The following is an 8,291-nucleotide window of genomic DNA, read 5'->3' on the forward strand; positions in this document are numbered from 1 at the left end:
GGTGGATTCAAACTGCTGACCTTTTGGTTAAAAGGTTAAATTGGTAATAATGACTGTGGTATTATTAATTTCAATTTACCACCCTTGGCTCATTAGAAATTTAACGGGAAAAAGGAAAACATGACTTCTGGAGTCTGCCTAGGAAAGAACTCACACACATATACCAGCCAAGCAACCAAGCAACCAACCAAGCAACCAAGCAACCAAGCAACCAACCCAGCAACCAAGCAAGCAAGCAACCAACCAACCAACCAACCAGCCAGCCAGCCAGCCAGCCAACCAACCAACCAACCAGTACTAGGACTGCCTCCACATGTTATGGATTGAATTGTGTCTCCCAAAAAGATATGGTGAAGTCCTAACCCTTGTACCTGCAAATGTGACCTTGTTTGGAAATACGGTCTTTGAAGAGGTTATCAGTTAGGTTAACAGGAGGTCATACTGGGGTAAGGTGGGTCCTAATCCAATACAAGTGGTGTCCTTATAAAAGAGGAGAAGGCGGAGTCAGACACTCAGAGGAAAGAGCCCCATGTGACAACTGAGGCAGAGATTGAGGCATCTGCAAGCCAAGGAATGCCTGGGGCTCCCAGATGCCGGGAGAGACAAGAAAGGATCCTCTAGAGTTGCCGGAGAGAGCATAGCACTGCTGATACTCTGAATTCGAACTTCTGGCCTCCAGAACTGTGAGGCAATAAATTTCTGTTGTTTAAAGCCACCCACTTTGGGCTATTTTGTTACAAGCAGCTGTAGGAAATTATTACAACATACTAATTCAAATACTTAGAAAAATTTTTGTTTGCAAAGACTTTTGGGAGGTTGGGTAAGGATGAAGAGAAAGACCAGGTTCTTTGAACTTGAGCCAAGCCCAAGGAATTGATCCTGAGGGCTTTAAAACTTTTCAAAACTTCCTGTAAATTCTAACTTTCCCCAGCTTCTTTCGGTCACTCAGAGTGCAGGCTTGATTTCATTATCTGGACTCATGTCTCACTTGTTGGAGGAAAAGAATAAGTCAAGGGGCCTTTGGCAAGGCAACAGTAAGAGCAAAACCCTGAACTGGAATGGACAGTGAGTTGCTAAACGGCTGTACATGATGAAGAAAAGGCTTTCTTCAATGAGGGTCATTTCTAGAAACTATTATGTGTCCGGGTTTAGGCACTTTAGGCACCCTGGACACAAGAACAGGGAGCAGTTGGTCAAGATCATCCTTAAATGGTAGGGAAGAGCAGCCCCCTACAACATGGAATTAGCCAGCGAAACTGGGAGAAGGCTGGTTGGAAATAGCAACATCTCACCTAATCTCCAGTTTTGTTCTCCTTCTTCTACATGATAAACCCCATTCTGTTCACCTCAAGCCTTCCATCAAATTTTATTAGACACCAAAGCCTGATCTTACAGGTTTGGGGGACTTAAGGATGAGGCCTATGTTCACACATGGGACAAAGTGTTGTGTGAACTGGTGCAAAAGCCTACAGAAATTTGTTATGAGAAAGCAAGAAGCCCAAAGAAGCTGTCCAGATCGAGAGGAGATGTGTGTGTACTCTCTGGAGATTCTCCGAAAGAGGCAGTGAAATAAGTGAGAAACAGGACTTCCTGATAATCGTGTGAGATAAGGGACCTAGACTGCTGTTATTCGGGTTTATCCCACCCTATAGGTTCTATGGGTGGCACCAACCATTTGCATTCAACTACTCACCTAAAGGCTGGTGGTTCGAAACCACCCAGAGGCTCCATGGAAGAAAGACGTGACTATCTGTTTCTGTAAAGATGACAGCCAAGAAAACCCTATGGGGCAGTTCTTCTCTGTAACGCATGGGGTCAACACGAGTGGGAATCAGCTCATTCTTCTCTGTAACCCATGGGGTCAACACGAGTGGGAATCAGCTCATTCTTCTCTGTAACCCATGGGGTCAACACGAGTGGGAATCAGCTCATTCTTCTCTGTAACCCATGGGGTCAACACGAGTGGGAATCAGCTCATTCTTCTCTGTAACCCATGGGGTCAACACGAGTGGGAATCAGCTCATTCTTCTCTGTAACCCATGGGGTCAACACGAGTGGGAATCAGCTCATTCTTCTCTGTAACCCATGGGGTCAACACGAGTGGGAATCAACTCATTTGCAACGGGTTTCTTTTTATTTTGTTTTTTTCTATCTTACCCTCTAATATGAATTCTTTTGAAAATCACATCACCTCCCTTTGCAAGTAGCAGAACCAGGATCAATTTAATTGACATAAAGTAAACATTTGGTTCTATAACATTCATACCATGCCTGTCTGTGCATCTTTAACAGGATAGCTGGCTTGCCCGAAGTGTAACTATTCATCCATTGCATTTTCTTCCTTAGGGTAATAATTTATAGGAAAAAAAATTCAGATATCAGCATTTTGCGGCATGAACTGAATTTTTTTACCACTAGTGTACCTTGAGTTAATTATACCCCAAATTCCTTTAATAGATCATCAGTAGAATTCCTTGTTGCACGTCAGTCAAAGCACATCAGGAATAGGGCACTTGGCTTTTTTGGTTCTCACATTCTTTGTGTGAAAAAGCAGGGAGTCAGACCACAGGAACTATAAGCTTTTGTTCCACTCTTAATATTTTATGATTCTACACAAAATCAACAACAGCTGTATTAATATTTATTTAAATAAATTATATATGAAATGTGTCTTAAGAATAAGTTTAGAATTATTTATTTTCAAATTTTTCATACTGTTCCAAATACAAAATAATTTATGCTCTTCAGTTCTTACTGAGAATTTTCTAAATATAAGTTAACGTAAGGTTCTTAAGTAAAAAAAAAAGGAATAAAGTAAAGTTCTGTCTTCATCTGCCTACATCTAGTAGGGGGTAAAAAAAAAAAGTAGAGAAATAGCTAAACAAAGGAAAAAAAATTATGAATTCCTCAAGAAAATTGTACATCATAAAAGAGTTTCCAGCAAGGGGAGATGTCTCACTGGAAGATCAAGAAATGCTTCATGAAGGAAATAGAATTTGAGAACAAACTTAAAAAATGAATAGACTTTCATTAGAAAGGGGTGGGGAGAGGGTGCATTTTAAGTGGAAGAAAGAATATGAGTATGACTAGTAATGCCTTTGGGAAAAAGTATAAAAATAGTTATTTCAAATGTTAGGGCATACACAAAACTGAAAAAGAGGCAGTGGCAAGCTTGTGGAAGATCAGTGTAGTAATAACTATTCTTTCGGTGACAGAAAATGACAAAGTCTAACTCCTTAAGAAAAGAGAATATACTAGCTATTAGAACTAGAAGTTCCTAGGAAAACAAAGCAAAAAAAGCAGTTGTCATGGAGTCCATTCCAACTCATGGTGACCACGTGTTTCGGAGTAAAACTGCACTCAGTAGGGTTTTTCATGTCTGTGACCTTTCAGAAGCAAATCTCCAGGACTTTCTTCTGAGGCACCCCTGGGTGAGTTAGAATCGTCGGCCTTCTGGTTGGTAGCCTAGCGCTTAACCATATGCCCCACTAGGGACTCCCAGGTTAGCTTCAGGTGTGGTTTATGTAATGTCTCAAATTACGTCCCCAGGAGCCTGCCCAGGCTCTTCCTTCCCCAGGCTGGTTTCCTTTTCCGGTTTGGAGTGCAGGATGCTGGCAGCTTCAAGCTAACATCATTAGAATACCAAATCCAGAGGAATATGGGTCTGTTCCCAAATAGTCCTGGAGCTGAATCCTTTTGCCCTGGCTAGCTGGCCTGCGTCATAGGCCAATACCCAACTGTGACCAATGGGGATGGAATGTACTGGTTGGCTCAATCTGGGTCGTATGTTCCACCCCCCAAGCCTGGTAGTAAAAATGTTTCCCACTAAAAACAAGTGGGCTAGAGTGGGGGAAAGATGGTTCCTCAAAGCAAACAGGTGGTTCTTTTTGCCACTAGAAGAAGATGTGGCTTCTAAGAAGCAAGCTATACTCCATGACTATGAATAAAAAGGTAACAGTTTTCGTATGTTAGAACACAATAAAACCAGTTGCTATCTAGTCAATTCCAACTCGTGGCAACCCTGTGTGTGTCAGGGTAGAACTGTGCTCCGTAGGGTTTTCAGTGACTGATTTATCAAAAGTAGATTGTCAGGGTGGAGTAGAACCACCAACGTTTAGGTTAGCAGCTGGAACTCCTGGTAGACAATAGGAATCCATTAAAGGTTTTTGCACTGGGCAGTAATATGATTAATGCTGGCTTTTATGATATTAATCTGGCTGCAGTGTATATCATAGTCCGGAGTGGGTGGTAGATGAAGGTGATGAAACCAGGTCTGAGAACGTAAGAGGTGTGGGGAGTCTGTGGGTGGATAGTGGTGGCAGGAGTGGAAAGTAGGCAGCAAAAGCAAGACAGTTTTGTTTACAAAAGCATTTTCACCAGGACTAAGAAATTCTAGAAAGTACATTTATATTAAACGCAATATTGGATTGTTAAAAGAACACTGTCATAAAGAATAAACAATGTAAATTATTTTCATACAATTTTTTTAATTGGTTTCCTAAGAAGCTCAACTCTGCAGCATTAAGCTTGTTTTTCATTTGGAAGAACATTGCTGCCATCTCCAAGTCACCAGAGTCTATGTACTTTTCTTTATTCATAATTCCTCTTAACAGCCCGAGGTCTGCTGTGTGGGCTTTCCAAATTCTTTCCAGAACTTCTAGTGCCCTGAACACCAGCTAATCCCATTCAATGTGTCAAAGAGACAAAAAGGGCAAGTGGGCAAACTTTAACAAAATGACTCTCTCCCGGATTGGGCATTAAAACCAATTAGTCATTTTAATTTGAGTGTGCTTTTTTTTTTTTTTACTTTTGTTCTCTCCCACACTGTCTTTAAGCAGCAGGATTTGAACTGTATGGATTATAAAAGAATGGTTGAATCACCAAAAGACTATTATCCCTGATTTTTTTAAGTCCACAAGAACACTGACACTATCATTATTGCTTAGCTTTTTAAAAGATTTAATAAATCCTGAATTTTCAATACCCATTTAATATGTAACAGGATTCACTTACTAATAAATAAAATTTAATTTGGTCAATACGAAATAGATTCTACTGGTACCGCTTGACTCCTTCATTTTATTACAGTGATTACAATTGTAGTGATATTAACACATTCCTTGCTGTAAGAAAGCTGGGCGTGCTATGATTTTATATGCCAAGTCCGCTTGGCCCCTCAGAACACAGGGAGATTGTTTTATAAACAGCGGGATATGTAGTGAGTTTGCACTTGGTACTGACGGTGCTCATGTGCTGTCATTGCAAAAGGCGTGCACGAGCTTTGCCACACATTGACAAGAATAAATAAATACATCTTCTAGGCCACAGTTACTGAGTTGACTCCAACTCACAGCGACCCCATGTGTGCAGAGTAGAACTGCTCCATAGAGTTTTCAAGGTTATGACCTTTGGGAAGCAGATGGACAGGCCTGTCTTCCAAGGATGCCTCTGGGTGACTTTGAACCTCCAACCTTTTGGCTAATCGTCCAGCTCTTAACCATTTGCGCCACCCAGGGGTTCCTGGAGGCCACAATGCTGCTCAAATTTTATGGTGCATACAAAGTACGTGGGATCCTGTTAAAATGCAGACTGTGATTCTGATTCAGGGGTGGGGTCCCAGAGTCTGCATCTCTGACAAGCTCCCAGGATATGCTGATGCAGCTTTTCCACAAACCATACTTGGAGTAACAAGGGTCTTTGAATTTATTATAAACCAAGAAATACCGTCTGTTCCAGGGATCTGGTATTAAATCATGCCCATTCTAGGTTGAGAAACAACGACATGAAAGAAATGAGCTGTGGATGATCTTTATCTTCCTCAGGAACAACGCCTGCCTAAACAGGAATTATTCCGGGATTAGCTGCGCAGTCACGGCCCAGCCACTGACACGTTACACTGCTGTCGGCAGTGCTATTGCTGCCAGTGAGACGCACATCTGTGCGCAGGTGTGCTTGAAATAGTCGTTATTAACTGTTTCTTCTCGCGTATATGCAGACCTTCTTTTGCTTTTTATGATAGATATATTTGTTGGAGTTCGGCACAAATTAGAAATTAATCTTCAAAGTTGTTTTTACGTGATTCTAATTACTAGTATGAAAACTAGAAGGTCCTATGAAAGGTCAAATAAAGCATTTAGATATTTGGCAGATATTCCACTTTTATTCAGATATTTCTGGTATCAGAGAAGCAGACATAGAGCTGTTGCCATTTGCCTTTGTTCCAAAGAACCACACCTTTTCCAAACTGCTACATCCCGGGCAGTTTGCTTGCCTTCTGCCATCCTGATTCCCTGGGGGAACAGGGGTACATGCAGAGACGTTTTCCTACCATCACTACGGTCATAGGGTAAAGCAACCTATGCACATTGTGTCGTTTCAACATCTCTTCAAACAATTTAATTTATAAAAAGGATTTATACAAATACAACTGCATTATGATTCAGTTTTTTTGTTATGTGTATCATAAAATTCTTCAGGTTCACAGAATCCAGCTGACGTCCGCTTTATCCTGTCAATTGGCCACTGGCGTATATACTTGAAAGTGAGACATTTCTTTTTACACCAAAACATCAAACTTCTTCAACTAAGATGATACATTTGGATAAACACTTTTGGTCTAGCCATATAAAATGTAAATTGTTGGATGGTTTTATCAATCAATAGTATCTCTTGAGATACTGATATTTGAATTAATAATCAGCTAAGTGAAAGAGGATGTAGAACAAGGGATATCATTGCTGATGTCAGATGGATCTTGGCTGAAAGCAGAAAATACCAGAAAGATATTTACCCGTGTTTTACTGACTACGCAAAGGCATTTGACTCTGTGGATCATAACATATTATGGATAACATTGCAAAGAATGGGAATTCCAGAACACTTAATTGTGCTCATGAGGAACCTATACATAGACCAAGAAGCAGTCGTTTGAACAGAACAAGGGGACACTGCGTGGTTTAAAGTCAGGAAAGGTGTGAGTCAGGGTTGTGTCCTTTCACCGTAATTTTTCAGTCTGTATGCTGAGCAAATAATCTGAGAAACTGGACTATATGAAGAAGAACATGGCATCAGGATTGGAAGAAGACTCGTTAAAAACCTGTGATATGCAGATGACACAACCTTGCCTGCTGAAAGCAAAGACGACTTGAAGCACTTACCGACGAGAATCAAAGACTACAGCCTTCGGTATGAATTACACTCAACATGAACAAAACAAAAATCCTCACAGCTGGACCAATAAGCAGTGTCATGAGAAACAGAAAAGATTCAAGTTGTCAAGGATTTCATTTTACTTGGCTCCACAGTCAACACCAATGGAAGCAGCATCAGGAAGTTAAATGACGTAATGCGTTGGGCTAATCTGCTGCAAAAGACCTCTTTAGGTGTTAAAAAGCAAAGATGTCACTTTGAGGATTAAGGTGTGCCAGACCCAAGCCATGATATTTTCAGTCACCTCATATGCATGTGAAAGCTGGATGATGAATACGGAGGATCGAAGAAGAATTGATGCCTTTAAATTATGGTGTTGACAAAGAATATTGACTGCCAAAAGAACGCACAAATCTGTCTTGGAAGAAGTACAGCCAGAATGCCCCTTAGAAACGAAAATGGTGAGACTTTGTCTCTGTCTTTTGTACTTTACACATGTTATCGGGAGGGACCATCCATCCTGGTAAAGTAGAGGGTCAACGAAAAAGAGGAAGACCCTATACGAGATGAACGGACACCATGGCTGCAACCGTAGGCTCAAACATGGTAACTATTTTGAGGATGGTGCAGGACCGGGCTGTGTTTCTGGTGTACATGGGGTGGGTATCAGTTCGAACGGAATCGTCGGCACCTAACAACAACATATATATATAATGTTAAGTGTTAAGGAGAAAAAGTATGTAAGGCCCTTAGGGACAGGGGTTTACAATTTTGAATAGAACGGTCAGCAATTGATTGGGTGTGGGGAGGAGATGTCTTTATTCGGAGGTTTATGCAAAGATAACTTTCAAGGGCTCGTTCAGAACACAAGTGAACTCTCTGGAAACCCCCAGCCAGCCTCTTATGTCTTTATGATAACGGGCTCCGTCGGTGTTGATGGCCCCCGGAGAGACAATGCCTTTTCCTTTCGCTTTTCGTCCACGTGGCCATCCGCTCTGCCAGAACCGCCCTGCAAGGCGACTCCACACGTGAACGCCTCGCGCCCAGCGTTTAGCCCGGGTGCGACCACCGCCCGCGAGCACTTTGCGGAGCCGCCGCGTGCGCGCATTCCCGGGCACGCGCGCGGGGGGCGCACCGCCTGG

This window comes from Trichechus manatus, unplaced genomic scaffold (genome assembly GCF_000243295.1).
Source record: "Trichechus manatus latirostris isolate Lorelei unplaced genomic scaffold, TriManLat1.0 scaffold00092, whole genome shotgun sequence".
Taxonomy (NCBI): Eukaryota; Metazoa; Chordata; class Mammalia; order Sirenia; family Trichechidae; genus Trichechus; species Trichechus manatus.